The sequence below is a fragment of the Sylvia atricapilla genome, chromosome 3, assembly GCF_009819655.1.
Source record: "Sylvia atricapilla isolate bSylAtr1 chromosome 3, bSylAtr1.pri, whole genome shotgun sequence".
NCBI classification, from domain to species: Eukaryota; Metazoa; Chordata; class Aves; order Passeriformes; family Sylviidae; genus Sylvia; species Sylvia atricapilla.
Window position 1 is genome coordinate 103,748,120 of NC_089142.1, and position 24,454 is coordinate 103,772,573.

General features: G+C 41.9%; 1 protein-coding gene across 4 annotated transcripts in view; it reads left to right on the forward strand.

Moving 5' to 3' along the window:
* The window catches only part of MEIS1 (Meis homeobox 1), a 108,622-nt gene that overhangs the window by 59,269 nt on the left and 24,899 nt on the right, over positions 1 to 24,454 (forward strand). The window lies entirely within an intron of this gene.

Consider the following 24,454-nt stretch of genomic DNA (forward strand, 5'->3'; position numbering starts at 1 on the left):
GGAGATCCCACACAGTTTGTTTATTTATTCATTTACCCATTTATTTATCAGTGGATTTGGTCTTTTGTGGGGTGAGCACAAGGTCCTCCCTGAAGTGGGAGGTGAGGAAAGACAGAGGGGTGGTTCTGTTCTGGTACCTCCCTTTTGCCCCCAGCACTTCACCTGCCCTCACTTTGCCATCTGGAAAATGGCAGAGAAGAAATGAGCAGCAGTTAAGTGCAAAATCCAGCATCCCCTTGGCCGTTGATGATTCCTAATTGGGGTGATGGTTGGGAGTCCTCCTTTTCAAAAGCAAAATTATTTTTTTTTTCTTTTCACAATCGTAATATCAGTACACATCAGTGGTATGGAATTAAATTAAATAGACTGTAATTGCTGTGTCTGTCGTACTAATGATTATCAGTTGGGAAGACCTAAAATAAATACTGCACAAATGCAGTCTTTCAAAAGTGGGTAAGTTGGGTTAATTCCTTCTCTGCAGTTATTCCATCTCCAAGAGCTTTAAGTCTTCCTCTGTGGGCTGACTTCATTTCCGAAAGTTTGTCCCCTAGTTCTTGTTTCAGGCTGAGGAGGAAATTCATTTTTTTTTTCTCTCCGGATGCTGAAGTGTTTGGGCAGGAGTTCCCACTCCGTGCCAAGCTCCAGCCCCCCACAGTATTTTGACTGATGTGCAGAACTGAGTTGACACATGCCCAGAGGGTAGGCAAGCTCTGTCCTCTGCAGATGCAGGCAGTATGTTCTGAAGCTTTTCAGGGGATAAATTCGTCCAAATTGCCTTTTTTTTTTTTTTTTTTAACTCCCTCTTGGAATAATAACAACAAAAACAATCAGCTAAAACAATTGCGAAAGTGCTGACTAGGCTCACACTTAAAACTTTTGCAGGGTATTTTTTTTTTAAACTGTTGGCTGTTTTGATTTAATTTTGATTCAACATCTGGGTTGGAAGATCTGCTCAGGTGGGGCTGTCAGTTGGGTAAAATGCAATTGTGGAGCTTGCTAAATTTTTTTTGGTAGCTTATGACACCATCTGGCAGATTTGGAGGTTTATGAAATCTGTTTTTTAGGATTTTGCTGTAAATTTGAGATGGAAGCTTGTTACTATCTGTAATAACAGAAAAGAAAAAAAAAAAAAAAGGAAGAATTTGGTGAAGGACTGTTAAAGTTGAATCAAAATTGAGAAGAGGCTTGTGGAATGGCATCAGATGAACATCAAATGCCATGGCAGGGGCTGGAGGAGGAGCTGGGGCAAACCGGGTCTGCTTCAGAAAGTCACCCTGAGGACAATTTCAAGGTGTGTTGCAGCCCAGCAATGTTTTGCAGGCCTTTTAGACTTCAAATCTTTTTTTTTTTTTTTTTTTTGGATCACTTAACATTCAGGGTTCATCTCTGCCCCCCAAATTTTTCAAGCATATCTTCTCACTGTAGTGTACATCCCTTGGCAGGGATTCTGAAATAAGGGAAAAGCTTGGGGGAAGGGGAGGGGAATAAAATAATAATCTTGCTTGCAGTTATATCTGTGTAAATTTAATTGTGGCAACAGGGTTAGTTTCTGCTTCAGCCCATCCTATGCTTTTTGTCCCAGCAATGGTATTACTGGTTGAAATTTGTTATGTGGAATTGATATATATATTCCTTTTTGTTCAAAACTAGGAGAAGGGAGTTTGTGGGGTGTCATTTCAAGTGGGTTTTTTCACTCATTGTGAATATTCTGCATCCTTTAAATCCAGCTTTATTTAAAATGTTGGGATTCAAACCTCATTTTGGGGATTATTCAACGTAATTGGTTTGTTATATGATGAGTATTTGATGATCTTCACGTTCATCATCTAATCAGGCAAAAAAAAAAGCCATAAAATTATAATCCCAAAAGATGTTTAATAACAATTTAAACTATTGAAGGCTTTATTTAAGCACATTAGGGGATTATAAACTACTCTCTTTTAATGGTGCCAAGAGGTAGATTCAAGGACTTCAAACACCTTTTAAAAAACAAATTGCCATGATTTAAAAAAAAATGAATGGGTTGAGGATTTCCTTCATGTAAATCCCATAATTTAATCATTATTTTTAACTGCTTTTAAAACAATTTCCTTAAGAGGTTAAATCTTACTGAAAGGGGAGACTGAGCAGAAAGTAAAAGACATGGCTGAAAAATGTTGACTTTAAAGTGAAAGGGTTTTTTTTTTCTATTATGTATCTGGATTTTTAACTTCTATTGATTATTTGATGCCATGATATGAAACAGGAAAATTAAAATAAGCAATATGCAATCTCTTCAGTAACGCTGTTATTTGTAAAAGAATTTATTTGAAGCAGATATTTTGAACCTATCTGAGAAAAACAGTCCCCATGGCTTCAAGGATGCTTTTGTGATAGAAAAATTACACCATTTAATTCTGTAAGTTTTCTTTTTTTATTAATGTTCTACTGTCTAGTAACTCTTAAAAGTTAAAACAAGTGGATTTTATGTAATTTCTGATCCCGCCATGGTTTTAGATTTTGCTTTGGGAGAAGCATGGGGTTAATTTGGCTGCCTGCCCCTACTCCCGTGTGGGATGCTTGCCTGGCTTTGGAAAGGAATATAGTGACAGGATAGATGGATACAAAACTAAGATACTGAGAATATGGAAAGGGGAAAGTACTTGGCTAAACCAAGTTTGCTTTGTTCTCCTCTTGAGAGATTTGGGAGCATTAAAACAAAATGAAAACTCTTCCCCTCTGCACACCCCCCACCCCCCTCCCCCCAAAAAAAAGTGCAACTTAAAATGAGTCTCCATCCTGCAGCAACTGGTACTTGCTCTGCAAAATGCCAGAGGGCTCCTGGAGCTCATCTGCGTAACAGGGCTCAGATTTCCAAATATTGGACTGGGAATGGGTGAGGGTGTCCTCCCGCCTCATCCCAAATACGCAAGTCTCCCCTTTCACTTGGTTTTATTGTGGGCAAAGCTATAAAAGGCTTTCTTCCACATCTGCAAGACCTCTCAGTGCCAGCTGTCCCAAATTCCTGGGAAAAGCCAGGCTTTTTAGCTTGCACTGAGTCACTTGTGCACTGCCTCATCCCCTTGACTGAGAAGGTGGGAGCCAGAGCTTTTCCTACTCCTGGCACCAGGAAAAACTGTCAGAACATCCAACAAAAGCATCTGACACAGGTTCATGCAAGGAGCCCACAAGGAGGGTCCTCAGCTCCCTTCTGCTGGGGGAGGAGCTGTGGCAATCATCTCCAATGGCCGAAAATGGGAAATGTTCTTACGGGAGAAGATAATTATTTTGAGGCTCTGTCCCTATTGAGTTGAGAGCCTCCAGAAAGGAGGAAAAAGAGGATTTAAGTAGCTGTGTTTGAATTGACTTCTTAACCCTTCAAAGTTTTATGGGGCACAGTGGCTGTTAAAACCCCCAGCATTTTCTTTAATTGTCCTCTAATTTGTGGCTTTGACCTGCTGTCCAGCTTCCAAGAACTGATCCATTTTTTAGCGTGAGGGAAATGCTGCCATTTTAAAAGAAAACTGTTGGGGTTTGGATGATACCCTTGGCAATGCTGCTGTTGTTCCAGTTTCATGATTTCTTGGAAAGAGCATGTCTCATGCACTGCCTTGTGGATTATTTAAGTTGTCAGCACTGAGCTGTCCTACAAACCTTTGGTTTTAGAACAGAAAGGAAAAACAGAGGATGCTTCAGTCAGTTCGTTCAAGGAAAACAGATTATTTACTTAGGCTCTTCTCACATTCAGAAGTGTGGTGTAGTTACAGCATCTGTTTTTTTTAACACCTGTGATTTAGCTCCATTTCTACTGAAGACAGCCATCATGTCTTAGACTACAGGGTATGTGACATCTCATCACAGGTCTTGGGAATGGCAGTGATCCAGGGAAGTATTTTGGTTGAAATCAGAAGGTGGCCAATAACCTGAGCCAACAAGATTTTAGAGAGAGAGAGAGGTTGTGTCTATTCCCAAAGTACTATCCTGCCTTTCCCCCCAATTCCCGGTTTCTAGCTTGGAGGCACTATTCTGCCAATGTGGAAGCCACTAGCACATTAAAGACTTTGAATTATTTTGAAGCTGCTGAAACACATTAGTATTTAGACACTAGCGGAATTTCAGGTCTGAGTAGAAGCAAGGGAATACTGAAAAGTTGAAACACGATAAACATTAATTCAGATGCTAAATTACACTTGCTCTGGTTGTACTAGAACTCCTTTTGTTTGCATAAATATTCTTGGAAATGAGTTTACCAGCAAGAAATGTTTGCAGTAATAAGAATTTTTAAGTCAGCAGTAGATGCTTTGCTTTCTTCTCCACCCTCTCCTTTCTTTTTATATTTGCAGCTGTGATATTTTGCATGTGCAGCCTTCATTTTTGAAATCAGCCTCCTCCAGTCAAGGCAGGGCAATGTGTTACATGATGCACTGTCTTTCTGCAGTCAAAGCAGAAGTACAAAATTCAAGTATCACCTTTGGGAGGGGGACAGAGAGGAGGGGAAAAATTTTGGTCACCGATTTTTAAATCTGGAAGTATCTGTGAAAATATTTTGGTGAATAGTTTACAATGCGAAGTGCACTAAAGGCAGCAGCAGTATCTTGGCAAGCAGTGGGCGAGCAGGAAATGAGGATAAATTAATGGGCTTGGTTGTTCATTATTGGTTGTTTATTTAGCTTGTCCTCTAACACAGTTGCTACAAAAGAGCCTATGTTGATTCTCAGATATGCTTATGTGTATAAGCGCCAGTGTTAATTTTTTGTTGGAAATCCAACTCTTGAAGCAGTTTCACAGCATGCCAGTGTGCTAGCAAATGACTTAATCAGATCAGGTAAAGTGCCAAAATATGAGGCACCAAACCAGTTGGGCGCATATCTGATGAGATGTGTTAATCTGTGGTGTAAGATAAGCTGCCTTTCAAATAGGGTCACATTTGGAAGTGGTACATCAAGTTGTGTAAGATGCATTCCCTTGCTTTGGCATACACTATCCTACATCTGTTTGCATGAACTTAACTCTTGTCTGGATAAACCAAAGCAGTGATATTGTGGTGACTGTAGCCTGTTTGTTGCTCCAGGACAGGAATGAGAAGTGACTTGGCTTTTTACTCACTTTCAAAAAGTTTTGTTTCCCTTTTCCTGCGTTTACCTTCAGCTACACAGAATCTGCACTGTTACAGCTGACGTGTTTTTTCTTGTTGCATATATTCAAGAGGCTCTAATTCCTAATATTAAGTACTTATGTTTACTGTCTGCTCGTGAAAATTACCCAGAGAAAAATTTTCCTTTGGAAGGGAAACTTTCTCTTTTGGTGGTGTTAAGTTAAAATTTTCCATGGGTAATTCCATCCTTTGCACCAAAATGCTCAGCTGAAAATCCGATTTTCAATATCCATAGAATAGTTATTCATGGAACAAAAGTATTCACAGAATTGTTAAGGTTGGGAAAGACCTTTAAGATCACCAGGTCCAACCAATCTTATCTTGTTGGTGAGTCATCATTGTACTTCCAGCTCCTCACCCTGTAAGCCACAGCAGTGCTAAATATATGTGTAGAGAGAAGGTAAGTAGGCAGAAAAGGGTTTAAGTTAATATGTAGTTATCTAATTTACCTCGCCTTTTGCATCATTGCCTGATTTAGACCCAGAGTATTTAGTGGAGTGCTCGTTTCACTTCAGTGCTGGGCCATCATTTTAATAAGGCAAGGTCTAGGAGCCTTACCACTTCATCTTTTGCTTTATGAAGCAGAAACTTCTGCCCAGAAAATACTTCTTGGATTTTAGATATAGCATGAATACTCTTTTTTTGGCCACTGGTTGGCCCTTTGTAATCCAACCTTGTGCAGCATTAAACATTTGGAAGTACTTTTAAAATAAACCTAACCACAAAAAAAACCTTATTCTCACAATGGGTCCTCTGTCCCAGTGGTCCAAAAAGCAAGGAAGTCATGTTTGTGACACTAAAGAGGTCACTTGAGTCACGTTAGTAAAACCAAGGGGCTGCTCAGCGTAGAAAGATGTTTTCCAAGAACTGTTGTGGAACTCAGAAAGAAAATGGTGGGACTTTGCCTTGGGTGCCTTGCTCTGTGGGTTGCTCTAAAGTCAGCTTTGAAAGTGCAACTCTTCTTCCTAGACCCATCCTTTATTTGTGTCAGACAGAGCTTTTGGTCTTCCTAATGGTATTTTTGGAAAGGCAAGTGCCATATTAGACAATTTGGCTAGCTGATAGATCCTCTGGCAGAACTCTGCTTATTTCCCGTGGATTTTGTGCTGATCCAGGAACTGCACTGTGCTTGTGTGGGAGTGGCAAAGAGGATAAACCCTTGATTTCGTTGCTGAAACCTGAGCATGGGTCTGTCAGTGCAGCAGGTTGTAAACCCTGGAGGGCCATAAGCTGCAGTTGGGGTCGGGATAATTTTGAAACTGGTAATAACCCAAACCTTAGGATTCTTATGAATAAAATGCAATTTTAGTAATGTTTTCATAAACAGCAGTAATGGTGGCATTTTAGTAAACAGTGGCATTACTTGCATCAAAATTGCACCACATTGGCTTTTAAATTACTCCACCTGTCTGTATGAATAGGATTTTCAATGTCGAGGCACACAGACAGCTGCCGCTAATGTTTTTGTTGGGTTTTTTTTTTTTTTCTTCTCCCAGTGTAGATAGTGTTGGCAAATCTGCAGCCATCAAGGCTGGTTTCTGATGTAAAATGGTACCTGACCTGCTGGCTTTGGTGCTACAAAAGGAGCAGCTTTAATTACTAATGGTCGTGTTTTAGTTTTGTACTTGTTGATGTACAAAATGTCATTTTAGAGCGGGGTAACCCCTGGTTCACTTCCACCAGCAATGGTACACTGGCTGCAATTATTCTCAAAATAATTTGTGTTCCTTGGTGGCAGCTTGCAATCCTGCCTTGTTAACTCTCAGATAATTAGCAGGGGTCTGGTCCTCCAGGTCCCTGTTGCCCCCAAGTCTTACTGGTACCTCACACCTTGGAGGGCTGTCCTGCATGAAAGCAGGATCGTATTTACCAATCCCACTCGATTTATTCCCGGGACTGTTCCCTCCCTTGCATTAGGTGGGTGGAGTACCCAGAAATTCGTGGAATTGATTTTGTCCTCTAACCCCTGGTCAGCTAGAGGGTTTATTTGGAAGCAGAGTCAGTGCTGCCTCTCTTCCCAGTCAGGAACAAAAGGATAAGGCTGATGTGCTGCCTTTTTGCTGAGTTGAGTTTGGTGAGAATGGTCCAGTTCCCAGCCTCATGCCAGGCCTTGAAAGGGTTAAAGATGCTAATGGTGCCGTTAAAAATCCAGCTTGCCAATGAGCTATTTTGTGCAAATGGTATAAATATAAGATACACTTGTCTGGCTCATTTGCAAGCATTCTTTTTGACTTCTTTCACACAACTGGTGTTTTTGTGTTTAATTTAACAAGAAATGAGTAGTAAATGAAAGCTGCTGCCTGAAATCCCACTGTGAGCGTGTTTTGCACTTGGCTCCCCAGTGAAAAGGCAATTTGTGAAATTATGTGATAGAGTAATTAGATGAAGCCGGGGCTTCTGATTGTTGCCATGCTTATGTGGTAAAGGTTTGCTGGGGAAAAAAAAATAAAAAACACAGATTATTACCCTGGCAAGTTGGCTCAAAGCTTCTTCATTTATTTGTAAACAGAATATTTAGTGACCGCATAGGAAGTAGCTGTAATCACCAGCTCATAAAGAAACCACAGCAGAGCTTTTGGATTTTTACAGAGTGCTCATGTAAAATTTAAGCTGGGAGGCAGAATCCCTGTTAATGTAATTAGGATCTAATTTACCACCCTTTGCACACAGATGTAATAATGTCTAGATATTTATTCTATCTTTAAGCACATTACATATACCTCAGTGCAGCAGTTACTGAACAGAAACAGGTGTGAGCACTTTCTGGATTCGTTTTTACACTGTAAACACGCAGTGATTTAAAGGGAAATATTTACCAAAAAAAAAGAAAAGAAAAGAAAAAAAAAAAAAGAGGGGAAAGAATGTCTGCAAATGAGGCAGTAATGGACAGTTGCCCTTTATGTACTGATGGATTTCTCAATGGTTAAGTAAATTAAAGCAAATGCTAGAAAAATCAATAGGCTTGCAGAGTCTTGGTTGTGCCTCATAGACTTCAGGACAGAATGACAGATGTGGTGCATATGACCCATTTAAGTATTAATGCTTGGGAAATTGCCTCTGCGTGCAAGGTTATAGGCCTAGAAATATTGTTATATTAAATTACAGACAATGATATTTTTAAGTATATATGGAATTTATACGTTTCAGTTTAGTTGCTCTTCGGCATTACGTTTGTGCTGGAAGATTAGTTGCGGAGTTGTTTCTCTGGAACGGTAGACCAGGTTTAAAAAAATGTTTGAACAGCGAATTGTCTTTCCAGGGCTGCTGCAGACTAGTGAGAGTGTTGCACACTATGGGGGTGACAGTGATGGTGTTAAATAAGAGCCACGTAGCCAATGTGTTCACTAGCAAATGTAGCATGTAAGCGAGCTTAAATTAAATATCATTAAAAGGCAGCTTTTGAAATGGTGAGAGGGCTGGTGTGGTAAATAGGGTCACTGTTAAGTTGGAGTATTCTATATGACTAAACACAAAGTAAAACCCAAAGTGTGTGGTCAAGATGAGCTAGGTAAGGTAACCACCAAGACGGGTCTTTGGAGTTTGCGTGGGCAGGATGAGTAAAAACTGACCCCCCACAGAAATTCTCCTGAAATAGAGATGTTGTGATTAATCCAAGCGGGCAGAGATGAGCTCTAGATGAGACAGTGTTTGCCATCTCCGATTTCTGTCATTTCTCACTGTACTTCCACGCAGGCAGCAGGGAAATAGACCAAGTTAATTGTCTCTTTGTGGCATCTCTGGCAGGAGGAGCGTGAAAATAGCTGGGACCCTGATTTTGGTGTTGGCGTGAAGGCAGAGCAGTGTGTTGGCCGTGCTTGCTGTCAGTGACAGCCCTGCAATACCTTGCCAGTTATCCTGACTTCACCCCAAACACCTGTTTCTGTGAAGGGAGCAGCGGATGCATTTTATATACAACTGCCATGTTTAATATTAGAAATGAGCTTTAGACTTTGTCAGTATCACTGCTATTCCTTGCTGAAGCCATTACATAGGATGTATTGTTGTTTTCCTCTCAAACGTTAATTTTCATGTTTTACTTCATTTATCCAATAGATTTTTTTCCTTTCTTTTTTGTTTGTTTGTTTGCTTTGTTCCTTGATTATCTCTGATGTTTGGGTACCACTGTCTTCCTTCTGGCTCTCTCTTTTCTGACTTTTCCCTAAAGCACTTTGGGATAAAGCAGAACCATCTCCAGGGAGTATAAGGGCTGCACACTGCTACTGGGAGCGCCAGTGGAAAACGATGACATTGTGGAGGGGCAGATTGTTACTTTTGGGCCTGCTGAGGACCTGTTTGTGTATGGAGGCTGGATGAGAGCCACTGGTGCTGAGGGCTGTCAGGCCAGGGCTGAGTGATGACAGACCCCTTGTCATTTGCCCGCGTTCAGCTTCATTGCTATGGTGACAATACGCGGCGATGAAAGTGGCCGCTGAGGGTTGGACAGCATCCTCCATGGTTGCTGTAGCCCACAGCATCTTTGCCACGACGTGTTTGAGCTGCTGATGGCCCTCAGTGCCAGAGCAGCATCAAATCTCTCATGACAGAAGCTCTCCACAGGTTTTTGGGTCCGCAGGGATAGCGCTCGCGGCGCCGGCGCCGGTCTCAGCAACTTCTCGCGTCAGCGACAAAAAATTGTCTTTACCCGTTTTAGTCATTTTCCTGTGCCTCACCGTGGGTTTCCCTGATTTATTTTGTGTGACATGCAGGCTGGGTAAGCTGGCCCTTACCTGCACAGCAGCAAGGGGTGGCCGTGGTCCTCCTCCTGCCGCATGCAAGGCAAACACATTAATCAGCATATAGGCAATGGCTGCTTTCGTTAAATATACCGTGTGAGGGGCCCTGGTGAACGGGCTCTTTTGTTCCCAACCAAACCAGAAGGGATCAAAGGTCAGCAGGAACCCAGAAAGTCATCAGTCAAGGCGGGTTTTGCTGGGTCCCGGGCTTGTCAGCTCCATAGTCACCCCTGGCAACTTGGGCTGCTGCCTGCTTGCCTTCCCTGCTGCCTGGCAAAGAAGTGCCACATCCGGTCTCTCAGTTGCTGTAAAAAGATGCTGACATAAAGTCGGCGTTTAAAATACAGTGTAAGCATGGCCGTGCTCCTTTTTGTTATCCAAGTCGTTTGAGAGTGAGATTGCAAAAATGATAAGTTGGCTTTCTAGAGGATTTTTTTGCTGCGTTTGTCTTTAGGATGTGTTTTAAGGCTGCAAATTCGTTTTTGGGTTTAGTGGCAAACGGCAACCCGGAAAGAAGCAGCAGCATACTGCCAAAATGTGCTTCTATGCTTCTGCATATAAAAGTTCGCTTCTAAAAAAACTTCTGGTATGGCATTTATTTCCTTTGAGCAGATCGATTTATTTTCCCTCCCCTCCCTGTGATGTTAAAGTACATTTGGCAGTAATCAGTTTATCCTTATTAGAAGCTGTGGTAAAAGGCAGAGTTGCTGAGTCAATTCACTCCATTTACTTCCCCTATTGAGCCTTAATGTGTCCCAGTCCCCACCCCTTACAGTGAAAACATCATCAATTATAGGGCTGACAGGAGCCTGGGACTCAGTGTAAGTTACTCCTTGGGGTTATTCATCTTGCACCAAAAAAACTGGCACTCAGCAATATTCATCACTTCCCCCCACCTAAAATGATTGAGTAAACAGTGAGGTGAATTATCAGAGGGGTAAAAATTAGGAAAACTGAGTTTGAATGTGTTGGAGGCAACTTTGGGCTCATATGGCAGGAGAAAAGGAGCCATCAGCCAACATGCAAGCTCCCCACCACCGTTTAATATTGCTGCTGAAGCTGGAGGGAGGCTCAGTTATCCTTCAGCCAGACACCTTACTGCTTCTCATCAAAGCCTGACCTGCAAGAGCTTTTCTATTTTGGCACCTGGGCTGGAAAAGCAGCTTCAGCCCTGGAAAAGCAGCTTCAGCGCTGATGCAGCGGAGGTGTGCCCAACTCTCTTGTCAGCTCCTTAGGGGAAATACATTTAAAACACTGCTCAGTTTACTCCAGTTTGATCCCATGATATTTGTATTTATTCCAAACATCCTGAATCCCCTTCGGTGGAAAATAATTCAAAGCGGGAAGCTAATTTTTAAAGGAGTTTTTTTTGTAAATGTGATACGGTGAAGTCTTTGTCTCCAAAACCTCGAGCAATAAAAAAGCATGGAATAGAATGTGCTTTGTTACCATTACCTCCCCTTTCTACAAAACAAAGAAAAAAAAAAAAAAAAAAGAAAAAGCCCATCCAGCCAAGCGAATCCAAACATGAAAAACCTCAAACTTTGGGCTTATTTAAATTTTCAAAGTAATCTTAAAAAAAAAAAAAGAAAGAGGCTCTGCTTTCCTTTACCCAAAAAATATAATGCAATCACGGTAAGGGAGGAGAAATTCCCTTAGCCATACACCTGGTTTGTTTTTACACCCGGTGCTGCGGTTAGATGGTTGTCTAAATAAACAGAGATTAGGTGGAGGGCTTTATCTCAAAGCTGGCACTGGTTATCACACTGCTTCCTCCCACTCCCTCCCTCTGATTGTGAGTTGTATAAGAAGACTTAGCAAGCATAACTTAGAGCTGATAACCTTTGAATGTTAGTTCAAGGAAGCTGTGCCATAGTAACAACAACAAAAAGAGAAATTATGCAAACTCTGTCACAGACTGTTCAAACAACTGGCAATTTGACCCTAATTCTGATTTAGAAAAAAAAAGTATTTGGTAAGGTTTTTTTTGCTCCGAGAGTTCTATTTGAATTTGATGCGATCAATAATATTGATATTTGAGCGGTAGTAAAAAAAAAAAAAAAAACCACCCAAAAATATTCCAGGAATAAACTTGAGTTTATTCTTCAAATTCTCTCTCCTTTGGGGATGGTCTTACTTTAAAATTGCTTAAACAAAAGGAGCCTGTAACATTTCATTTGGCCAAATTGCTCCAGCCCTGCTGTTGAGAGTTGAATAGATCATCTTGATGGCGTCCTGGAAGAAGATAGTGTTGAAATTTGCGTTTGATAATGGTCAATGAGATATAGATAGATAGATGGATGGATGCACAAGGAGGGGACATAAAGAGAGGCTGCCTGTCTTTATGTTAGGCTGTCCCCTGACATAAAGATGGGCAGCTTCTGGCTCTCCATGGAAGTGAACGAGAAAAGTCCTTGCGGTTCCGCGTGGGCGCGAAGTCAAAGCGCGCCTTTTCTAAGCGGCTCTTGGCGTGCCGATGGGCGGCACACAACCTGCAGAGAAGAGGAGAAGGGTCTTTGGGGTCTTTGCAACGTGCCTTCCCTACTAAAAATAAAATAAAATAAAAAAAGAACAAACCACAACCAGGGGGAGGAAGGAGGGGGAAGGCCACCGCAAGGCAATGTCACCGCGATGTTGGGAAGCCAACTCACAGCGAGCGGGTGAGCGCGGGCATCTCTGCCCTTGTCATTTGGATTACCGCCGTGCCATGCGCCCAGTTACACAATGCACGGAGGCGAGGGTTATTTCTAGGACAGATAATTGAACATTAATACTCGTTGACATTGTCGTAGGAATGATATGTCAAGCTGACAGGGCCTATGTGCTCGCATCTGCTGATCGGCCGCGGACGAAGGGGATGTTTGGCAGATTAGACCCGGGGCCTCGCCGCCACCGAGCCAGGGATGATACAGCCATTAATCATGAGCTGCCATCTTGGGCTGCTTCCCCCCAAAAAAACAGTGAGTCCCTGCTTTTGGGGGCGGTTCACAAAACCAGACAGAGCCCCATAGGTGTTTTCCCACCTCTGCTTGCATAAAGATTTATGGAGATGTGTAAGGAAGAGCATCCTTGGTGCTGCACACGCATGAGCGCCACCGTTGTCTGGAGCAACTGTTCTCAATCTACCAATGTGAGGATAAAAGGAAGTGGAATAGGTGAGGAGTTCTTGAGAGCATGATCAAGTTGGATGAGGTGTTTCTGATTATCTCTGTCTTAGGCAGTAAATGACATAAAAATGGTAGCAGAGTTAGCTTTTTTTTTTTCCTTAGCGTGTTTTTTGCGTCTCCCTTTTCTTCTGGATGTTAACAGACCCTTCAAAGCAAGGGTGCTGTAGGTAATGTAGTTACATTGCAATCACTCCTGTCTCCTTCCAGCCAAAATCCTACAAATATAATTTCAATATAATTTCATTAAAAAAAAAAAATCTTCAAAGAGCCAGTGCCTTTGTCATGGCATTTCTACAGCCAGAGTTTGCTGCACGAGTTCAGAGGCATGAAAAGCAGATGGAAAACAATTACAGGGGCCTCTGACACTGGAGTTAGTTCTACTTTTTTAAAAGAAGGCTAAACATGATGTTTGTAATGTCTTGGATACAGTTTGGCTCTGCATAAAATGCTACAAAATAGGGCCCTTGAGAGCATCCATTATCACATTTTGGTTAACATCACAGTTTTTAAAAATCCCAGTTGTACTGAAGCCATGAAATAAAGCTTTCATCTGTAAAGATCTAGTTTCTCTTTGTTATTAAAATAAACTAAGCCATTAAACAAAATATATGCATATAATAGTAAAGTTCATAATCTCCTATCATCAAAATGATAAATTCAACTTTTTTTTTTTTTTTTTTTTTTTTTTTTAATTGGAGCAGTCATCTTAGAAAGGTTCCTGTATAGAACAAGATCAAATGTGCCTGGTTGCTCTTTCTTACTTTGTAACTTGTTAGTGGTGACATTTTTTTGGTCTTTAACTACTTTCATTTAGGTCTTTCTAAAGTAAATGAGTTTTGTTCAGAAAGGAGGGGAAAGCAGAAGGGAATCTTTGAGCTTGAATTGAAAAAGATTAATTGATTATACCTTGTTACTGTTCTTGTGAATTGTTAATGGCCATGACATCATGAATGTGCTGAAAGCAAACACAGCTCTCCAGGCTTTTGCTTCCAAATGTGTGGATTGTCTCTTTTATGGTAATTACTGTGAAGGCATCTGCATGTGTGTGGTGCTTGATGTGCTCAGACCTTGAAGGAAACCAGGCAAGAAGGGGATGCTCAGGCTGGGGATGGCGTGAGCACTGATGTCTTATCTCTGCCTCAGTTCGGAATTTTGGAAAACCCCTTCCAAAAACCCCTGTCCTGGCCTCATCCCTTCATCATCCCATAGAAGGATCTCACCTGACAAAGCTGAGGATGTGTCCTTTAGGCAGCCCAGGCTTTGGCCATGTTTCCTAAGTCCAGATATAGAGTTATGCAGATGAAGAGAGGTTTGCCATTTCAGGGCTCATCCCAAATGCTGGCCAATACCAGCCCCTGGGAAATGCCTCACACCCTGAATATTTCCACTGAAATGCAAAGCTTGGTTCCACCAACCCTGTGTGAGGGAGGATACAGTTAGGTCTTTGGAAGCTTTTGAAATCCAAGTTAAATTGGTAGACACTTGTATTGAATTTGGGGGAAACGATTATTTTTTTATGAGGGAGTCCTCTTGGTCCAAGAAGTTTTCCAAGAGGGAAGAGTCACCTCCTGGTCCGAGCCTTTTTAATCAGGTTTTTATAAGAATGAGAATCAATGCCTAGTGAATTTGTGGGCAAATACATGGCAATTTAGGGTTGAATCTGGAGATCTGGAGAATTGTGATGTGCCTTTTCCCAGCTCTCAGGAGAGCTGAATCCCACTTCTTTTGGTGCACATTCTTGTGCATAGAAATATCATCCTGGGAACATGAATCTGCTTTATTCTGAAATTGGTTAGCATTATCAGACCTGTTTTCTTTGCTAAGTTGGGTGCATAATTAATTAGAGCAGTTGTTTTCTTCTGGAGACTTCTCAGATCATCTCTCAGAGTTAAATTTTAAGGCCAGCCTGATCAGAAGGTGGATGTACAGGCCTGTACCCTGAAGCCAGTCAATGGGATTTCACACACTAAATGGGTGTAGATAAATTAATTCTCTAGCCAGAAAGCAGAATTGCTTAGTCAAGTTTACCGAGTTAAAACTTGTCTGTATTATTCATGTATGCGATTGCACTGAACTTGGGTTATTTTAGCAGAAGAGAACTCATTAGATAGACCTAAGGAATGAAGGAGGGAATTTATGAGGGACTTTCATTTTAAAGGTAAAAATAGTGGAGAGTGAACTTCTGGGGAGGTAAAAGCTGGGGTGGATAAAATGAGAGCGCCTGAAATAGCGGGTTGGGTGCTGGAAAGTGAAGCCCAGCTCTAGCCCAGGTAAATTGCATTTGAATTTCAACCTCAGATCTGTATGCACTCTTCTTTGGCAGATGTTGAATTGATAATGCCTGTGTGTTAAAGAATTCTGATTGTTTCTTTTGCCACCTTCACAGCTTATGAAAATGCAAGTAGCCCTGCCTAATGAATATTAATAAGAGTGATAGCTGGATAACACACAAGCCTGTGGCTCTTTGGAGCTTGGATGGGGTTTGTTGGAGGATTGTTGTGACGGGGAATTTACATGCTTTTTAAGAATAAACTTCCTGAAAGCTTTTACATTCTCCTTTAAAAGCTGATGTTTGTTCACAGTAGCATGCTCATGTATGCACGGGGGGTTTTTCCCACTTTCCCTTTCTAGAGACATGTGAGATTAGTACTACAGATGGCATGTCCCTGTGTTTTAAAACAAGGCAATTTATTAGATGAGAGGAGAAGGAGGCCCCATCTCTTAAATTTACTTCAGTCCAGGGTTAATTGTATCAATAGTGATGGTTTATTTTGTTTTGCTTGTTTATTTTTGCCTTTTCCCACACCCCATTCTCCCAGGCAGCTGTGGCTGTTATTAGCAGGGCAGGGAAATGACACTGATGAATTCTGCATCTCCAAATGTCCTAGGAGGCTTTAAAGCCCATTTCATGCAGTTAGTTAATCGGGCAGCTCGTTAGGCCCATTGCTGGACCTCACACATGGCAGTTCTAATAGCAGGGATAGTTGTGGTGTGACTGGAGGATGGGAGAGCTCCAAGGACCTGGAGCCCCACTGCCAGGAGCTGGTTGGAGCTCCCAGTGATGCCTTCAGTTTTAGCTTTCATATTTTCAGACTCTGTGCTGCCCAGGGGTGCAGTTCTGAGCCTCATATTGTCAGTCAGCTCTGCACAGAGCAGGGAGACAAAACAAATCCTTTTCCTGCTGAGGACCAAGGACAGCTGTCAGCCCCAAAAGCACAAACAAGGGTGGGCTGGAGGGAGGAACAAGAAGGATGGGACCTCACAGCCTGGAGCTGTAGTTGGACAGTTAAACTCCAATATGCAAATGGACCAAAACTTACAAAAATGTAAGATCTTGTGACCGATCAGCCTTTTTGTGCCCATTCTTAGTCCACCCTGCGTGTAGCCCTGGTCAGGCCCTGTCCGCCCAAGGTGGATCCTGGAGGCCTTTCAATAAATCCTCACTTTATTCTCCAGCTCTGTCCAGCCTCTGTTCCAGCTCAGCCTTCCCATCACCAGTGATGCCAAGCAGTGTTGGGGCTCTATGGAGACACTGGCAACATCCCTCTGGTTTTGCCAGTGCTGCTTTCCGGCTCTGCTGGAGCAATCATCTCCAAACCTTTGTTTACTCACTTGTAAAAATACCTATTGCCAACCTCTCTGCCTGTGTCATAGATCCCATTTGATCTGCTCTTCTTCCCCTGGACTCTGTTCCCAAAACTGGTAATTATGCGAAGAAATAAGGTGCCCCTTTTTAATAGCTTCCTGCTTATTGAGAGCTGCAGGGGCAGGCTTGAAAAGGAGGACTAGAGTGGGTCAGAACTCAAAAGGCAAACAGAATCAGAGAGATATTTATTTATTATTAAAAGAAACCCACAATCTTGTCTTGATAGTAAGGACTGCTGAGATGCTGCATGGGGTGGAGTTCTTTTTCAGAGTGGTGGTTTAGGGCTGGGGTACTCTTGGGGGGTTTCATGAAGGCTCAGTGACGGGATTTAATGAAGATTCAGGGATTAAGATGCCTCTGCATTATCATTTCTGCCCAATACATAAAAGGACTTGCTGTGCATTCACTTCACAAGTAAACTTAACTCTCTAAAGCTTTGAAACATGAGGGAAACCCCCAACTCCAAAACAGAAACACATGCATGCAGTGCATTTCCCCTTCGTGCAAAAGGCCTTTTCTTTCCCTTCTCTTGTCATGACAAAAAGGCTTAATTTTTTTTTTTTTTAATTTTTTTTTAGCCAATATAAGAGGAGAGGAAAGGGGGCGGGGGGGGGGGGAAGAGTCATTAAAATGCAGTTCCCTCAATTACGTCCCGTTATTTGTCATCTTTATTGCTTTTCTATAGTTTTTCATTGCACCTTTAATGGCACTCCTGGTCAGGAAAGGTGAGCTGGAATGTGAGAGCACACTTGGCTGTGCCAGTGCCTACGAGCTGTGCTCCAATCCCCAGTCCCTGCAGATTTTAATGTCCCCGCAGACTGCTGGCAGCCTGCTTCCAGCTGTGGCAGGCATGATGCAGTGAATTGCTTTTCAATGTTCTTTACTCAAATAGGCAGTAATTACAAGCTTAAAGAGGTTTAGTGGTCCAGTAAACTACATAATCACCCCTGAATTAGCCTGGGCTCATCAGTTGCAGTCCAGCAACCTCAAGACTGCTGTTTGTATGCAGGCTTTATCACGTAGCAACCTGAGCAGCAGGTGTGGAACAGCAAGAATCCCCCATAAACACAACTGTCTACTGGGGACAATGATCTCTAATGAGATGAGGCTACAGCATCACTGTAATTTAAGTGGGAAAATTAACGCCAGAGAATGTGCACTACTTCCAAGAGTCTCTGCTTCTTCAGAGAACAGTGGTGGTTTCCTGGCTTTTTTTATTTTTTTCTTCTTTTCCTCCTTCTTTCTTTTTTCTAAAAGATCTTTAAATGCATCTTTCTTTTTTTTTTTTTTTTTTTCTTCATGAAGAACACGTTGTGGTTTTGCTTATAAGTGAGTGGTCTTTATTCTTTTACAAGGATATGTTGTGAATATTTAATGGTGGACAGGGCATCTGTTCAAGGACTTTCCATGCCAACAAAGCAGCATTGCAAAATAGCAGCTTTATCTTTTCATTTCCTTCCTCAGTTGTAGTTTTCTTTTTGTTTGTTTGTTTGTTTGTTTTGTTTTGTTTTCAAGTAGAAAATATAAAATAGAATGTAACCCCTCTCTTGATGTTGAACCAGTGGCACCTCTATGTGTTGGTTGCCTTGATCTCTCTTTGTATGATGGCTTGGTCCCTTCCATGAAAAAAAGAGTTCATGCTCCTGGGAGGAGGCTTCCCAGTTTGCTTGGTGGCTGCTCCTTAAGGGTGCTCCCACCTTGGGAAACCTGCTTAAAGCTCCTGCTCCCTCCAAAATCCTGAAGTTCATATTCTGGATCTGGCTGAATGCAGCAACCTTCCATCAACTTGATCACACAGGTGTAGGGATGGAGGCATAGGGGAGTGTTTTTATCCCTCTCTTACAGAGGGAGCACCTGACGCACCAGAGACAGCCTGGGAAAAAGAGGGAAAAGCACAAATAAAAGCATTCAGCTTAACTCCATGGGATTACAGCTGCTGGCACTGGCGTTTCCCAGAGATTGTAGAGTTATTTCCGAGCCCACCTGTTTAGAAAGTCATTTGAGGTAGATAAGGACAGTGACTTATTGCTGAGAAAAGGCTTCTGGTTAGAAGATATTTACCTGGGCTAATCTGTCTTAGGCTGGCTCTAAAAACAACAGCAGTGCTTTCACGGAGTTATCAGGTAGTCGGGGTTTCTTTTGGCGTGCCGGTGGTATTTTTTCTTCCTTCCCAAAAGCTGCTCACCTTGGGAAGGCTGGGGTTTGCCTTCCTGCCTTTTGGCAGCTGCCTGATAAAGATGTTGGCTTAACTGAAAAGCTGGGTTTCAAGGCTGTGAATTTTACCTCTAAGGGGGTTGCAGTCAGATGATGCATTTCCTCGCTTCCTTTGGTGTCACTTGGCTGTAGTGTCTCAGTTTTTGGCTGTGTGCTTCGTTGAGGAGAATTTTGCTAATCTTTTGGATGCAATTTTTCTTTTAATTTCCCCGTCCTTGGTCGGTTTCAGGCTGTGAAAGAAAAAACAATAATAACAATAATGAAGAAAAAAGTGGAAGAAGATGCAAAAGTGCATCGCCCAGGTTACATTTAGCACAGATAGTCTTGATCCTGGAGTAAAAAAAATCCCTTCTTAAGTGTATGTTAATGTGCATGTGCAAGCTGTGTGTGTGTGTTTCTGTGTGCACATGCATGCAGGCACCAGAGGAATGTTTAAAATGGGAAAAGCTCCACTCAATTACCCGAGTATGGTGTGGGAGTGTATGCACAGACTGGGCTTGAACTGAAAACCAGTAGGAGCCAGAGTAAACTCCAAACACTGAGGTCTATCAGAGTGTCTCCAAAAGGAAATAGCAGGAGCACCATTGCTTGGACTAGCTAAAGCTCAACTGGAAAAGGCAGTGGGTAATAATATATGGTATGGAAGGAATAATATTGTAGCAGCCAGGAGATGGATTAGATGAGTTAAAAGGTTTTTCCATTTTCTGACTTCTGTAATATCCTGTGCAAGGGATGATCTGAACTTTTTTCCTTAATGAGTGCTCACATTATGAGTAATTTGATGGGGCCACCAGAGAAGTATTGGCAGCGCATCCCAAGCCATACCATGTCTCTCCATCAGCCTTGGAAAGGATATTTATGTTAGTGAGTGCCAAAACTTGTTCACAGACAACTCTTGCAAGAAAATTATTTACAAAAGGGCAAATGGGAAAAAAGGAGAAGCAGGTTTTTTTTTTTCTCCCTGCATAACTTCTTCATTAAAAAGGGTTGCTGTTGCCAGTACCTCTTTTCCCTCCTTGTAAACCCCCACAAAGGAAATGTCTCCTCCCCACCTCTGCCTGCAAAACCACCCCAACCCCTGTTCAATCAGGTTGGCTGTGAACACACGTTCAGATTTTAAAATTTCTGGGGTATTGCTTCTGTGTTTTGCACCCTGCATTTGCCTTAGGAGAGTCAGATTCTGCCTCCTTTACTCACCTTTTATTTTTTGGCAAGGCTGCCAAAGCAGCCTGCAAACCCCTTTGTAAGGGCAACGATAGGCAGCGTCTCAGAGCCCATCTCATAGGGATGGGCTGATGCAGAAGCCCAAAGCAGCAGCTTATTGGCCTTGCCATAGGGATGCAGGGGAGTCAAAGCAATGCAGCACCTAGTCACACTGCATATTTTGGTTAATTTTTGACTTTAGATGACCAAGCTCATCTGTTGATTTTTGTGTTCACAGCCTGCAGTTCAATAACTCGGGCAGCACCGGGATTTATTACCAGCAATGTTGCAAAAAAAGGCCTTACTGGGGGGAATATTAAACTGTTACAATAAGTTGAGGAAATATTTTCTTTTGAAAGAGGGAGAAAGCTGGCTTTGTGTGCAGCATGACCGTGTCATATGGACGATGTTTTCTTGCTGTGATGAAAAAGCAACGAGGAGCTTGAAATGCTGAAGCCAGCTCACACTTCAATAGCATTATCAGGCTGACTCACTACTCTCAGCCAAGGAAAAGACTGTGCAAACTTTGCACAGGCTTTTTTTTTTTTTTCTTTCTTTCTCCCCTCCCAGCCTCAGAGATGCATTTCTAATAAAACAACTTCCTTCTCAGTGTTTTAGTATTTCCTCCAATGTGCGAGCCAATCCCATGGGATAAACAGGATCGAGTTTGCAGCTTCCGAGTTGAATTTTTTTTTTCCCTTCTCCCCCCCTTCCCCTGCCTACCAGGTCACCTCCACTTGGAAACTTTTTACAGCCTTGCCTGAATATAAAGCAGGTCACAGGGATGGTCTATAAACCTATTCAGGCAGCCTGAAAAATAGGCAAGGGGGCTCCACGCGTTCTCTTTATCGCTCCCTCTCAACGTGATGAAGAAAGGAGGTTGCAATCTTATGACTTTATGGATAGCGATCCAACCATTTTTTGGCTACTTTCTGAGTGCAGAAACCCCCCCTGTTATTCTTTAGGAGGCCAGAATGTGTGAGGATCTAGGACTCGACTGCTATAAATTCAAGCTCTGTTCTTAGACTCTACACCATGCACTGCTTTTGTAATGCAAATGGAAGGCACAAAGTGTCCCTTTGATAATGTGCAGTCAGGAGACAAAAAAAGCATTCACTGCAACAGTAAAACTAATTCATAAAGCTGAGAGACAATAGGAAAGCATTATGGATATTAAAAAAAAATAGTAATTTCTCTAGTAGATCAACTTGATCATTAATGTAAACAGTTCAAACGCAAACCAAAAGGAAGCTGGGGAAGGGGAGAGACCCAAATGGCTGTGCTGCCACCTTAGCTAACCCTGGACAAGTTTGGGTAAAGCAAGAATTTAGAGTTCAGCATGAAGTCAATGTACAATTTGTCACTGGAGGGCTGATCCTTGGGCTTTATTCTGGATACTGAGCTAGGCTGGGTTTCTCTTCAGAAACAAGAAAATCACAGCGTTGGGATTTTTTTTCCTTTTTTTCATTTTTTTTCATTTTGATGTTAGAAAGCAGTTTAATAAACACTCTCGAGGCATAAATTTTAAGGGGGTGATTTCTCTTCGTCACCTACCACAGTTTACCTCAAGGTCATCTCACCTTGGTGCACTACACTGAGCCCTGGAGGAGGCAGAGGGCTGGAAGGAAAGGGGATAAAAAGGCTTCTGAAATGGTTCTGTCCAGCCAAGCCACGATAAGGGCAACACTGGATGGTTGCCACAGCCTCTTCCAAACCAGAGCCTGCAGCTTTTCCCTCGGGCATTGCCTCTGCCTGGGTGCTGTGGGAGAGCTGCTTGGTGTGGAGCTGCTTTGGTGCAATGAGGAATTCATAATCCAGGGGTGGGTGAGAAGGGCAGGATGATTTCCCCATTTTTCTGGCACTGTTAGGATGCTCTGCTGTCGCAGAGGAGGAGGGGAGGGACTGCTGTTGATGCCTGGTTACAGATAAGATAAAGTCTGTCCTGGCATCCAGCATTTGCTGCCTGGGGTGGGAAAATTTGAGGAAAGGAGTACATTTGGACAAGGCGTGGCATTAAGGACTGCCTTGGATGCTTTCCATCTGTACCTAGTGGAGATTTTACCCACCATCGGTAGTCAAAGGTGATTTAAAAAAAAACATAATCTTATTGTTTTGCTAAAAAATGCTCTCAAGCTGCATTAAAAAATAGGCTTTTATTAAGACTTCTGCTCGCTAAATACCATTCATAAAACAGTGACGAGAAAATATGATGGAAAGTTAAATTTTTCTCTCTGTCACTTTGATTTCTTTGTTACTGCTAAAATGACTGCTCTGACTCATATTTTGCATAGTTATTTTTACCTTTTCAAATGTTCCTTAACTGTTCATATTACCCTGGGCAAATCCCCCAGGGATAATTTTCATTTGCATGCAGACTTTGATGGTGTTATTAAGCAATCACTTTCTGTACTAAGTCATTATTAAAAGTAATACCACAGAGCCTCAAAAACACATTAATGGTGCCAAACAATCCACATTTCAGTGCTAGATTTATGGAAAGGGAAAAGCAAAAGGTCTCATATCATTTGGTGGATGCTGCTCTATAGCTGTGTAGCAGCAGCAGGCTTGATCAGAAAATACCAGAGCCAAGCTCAGAGCCCTTATCTGTTGTCAGCCTTATTTCTTTAAGTAAGAAATGCCCTTTTTTGGTTTTGTTTGGGTTTTTTTTTTTTTAACCTGCCTGCTTCCTATTTGTTTTTCCCCTTGGATTTTACCCTTTTTCTCTGGCCTTGGCAAGGAAGCCTGTCTGGTATACACGAGCTGGGCTGGTTCTGGGAAGGAGGGTCAGCCTTCCCATCTGTAATCACTGTTTTATGGCTTTCCACTCGAGGTGTTAATGCAGATCAAATGGAAAACAGTCCAGCAGGAGTGTTACAGCTCCTCGTGCTGCCCTGCACACGGTCTCCCAATCGTTAATTCTGATTATAAGACCTGAAGGTAATTCTGTTTGTTCTCCTAATGCATTGCTGCTCTCCCGGTGGTCCGGAGTCTCTTTTCTCCAATTCCCATCTTGATCAATTGTTTGCAAATAATTAAGCTTTTAAGAGATAATGGTAGGAGCTAATGTACACAGCAAAGTAAAGGTCTCAAGTCACTGTTTATTGAACAGTTTGCCTTGATATCCCAAAGTGATCCAGAGTGATAGGTGCACTTGTCAGCTGGAGTCACTGCAGTGTTTTCTAGTCCTTCTTCCCTGTATATTTATATATTTAGTAAAATTACAGAATCTCTCAAGTTGGAAGGGACCCATAAGGGTCAAATCCAACTTTCTCCTCCTCACAAGACTGCCTTAAACTTAAACCATTTGTTTAAGGTATGTTTTACACATATCCATACCAATATAATCCATGCACACAAATATATAGAGAAATTTAGATATATAGATATATCCATATCTATATGCATTTCTCTATTTTCCTTCAAACAGCCATTAGAAAGTTTTCAGAAGACACTGCTCATTCTTGCATAGGTGGAGCAAAGACCAACAGCAGCAGTCTTTGACTGAATTTCCTATTTCTTCATAAAATGGCAGTTCTCAGGGTTTCCCTCTTCCCTCTCTCTGTTGCAATGTGATGTCTGCCTTTGCCTGCAGCACAGGCCTTCCAAGCCCTGTGGGTGGGGATGCAACAAGGCTTTGAGTGTTTTTATAGCAACCTAGCCTGTGGCACGCTGCTTCTTTGTCAAATCATTTCTATTATTTTATTTTATTTTTAGTCCGCGAAGGAAGGGCTCGTATGATCCACGGAAAGCTTATATAATGATGTTGCTTGGTGTTTAAGATGACTTTAAACCACACAGAATCATAGTTAAAAAGCCTGCCTCGTTGTGACCCTTTAGCTAAGAGGGATTAGCTATGTGAAATCCCAGTTTCTGTCATGTGATTATGGCAATTACAGATTTATCATGAAATTCGAAGTTTATGCTGTACTAGGATGTGAAAAAAAAAAAAAAAAAAGGAAAATTAATCAGATGACCTTCGACATAACCACAATTTGAGGAATTTGTAGTTTGGGACTTTTAAAGCAATTATTTTTATAGTGACAATATTATTCTGATGGCTAATTTTATCCAGTCTTGTCTGTTTAAAAAAAAATGTCCAGAACAATTGAAAATTGCTTAATGGAGACAGACTTCTCAATTCCAATAGCTAGAGGCTGTCTAGTAATTATTGCTTGCTGCATGAAATTAGACACAGTTTGTTCAATTACTTAAAATTAGATCACATGTAAGGTGGCAAAGCAAAATAAGAAAAAAAAAAAAAAAAAGAATGATTCTGTCCTCGCTTGATAGCAAAGCAATGAAATGAGAAGTAAGTTGTAAAGATGAAAATGTTACAAATCATCTCTGTAGGGTTTGG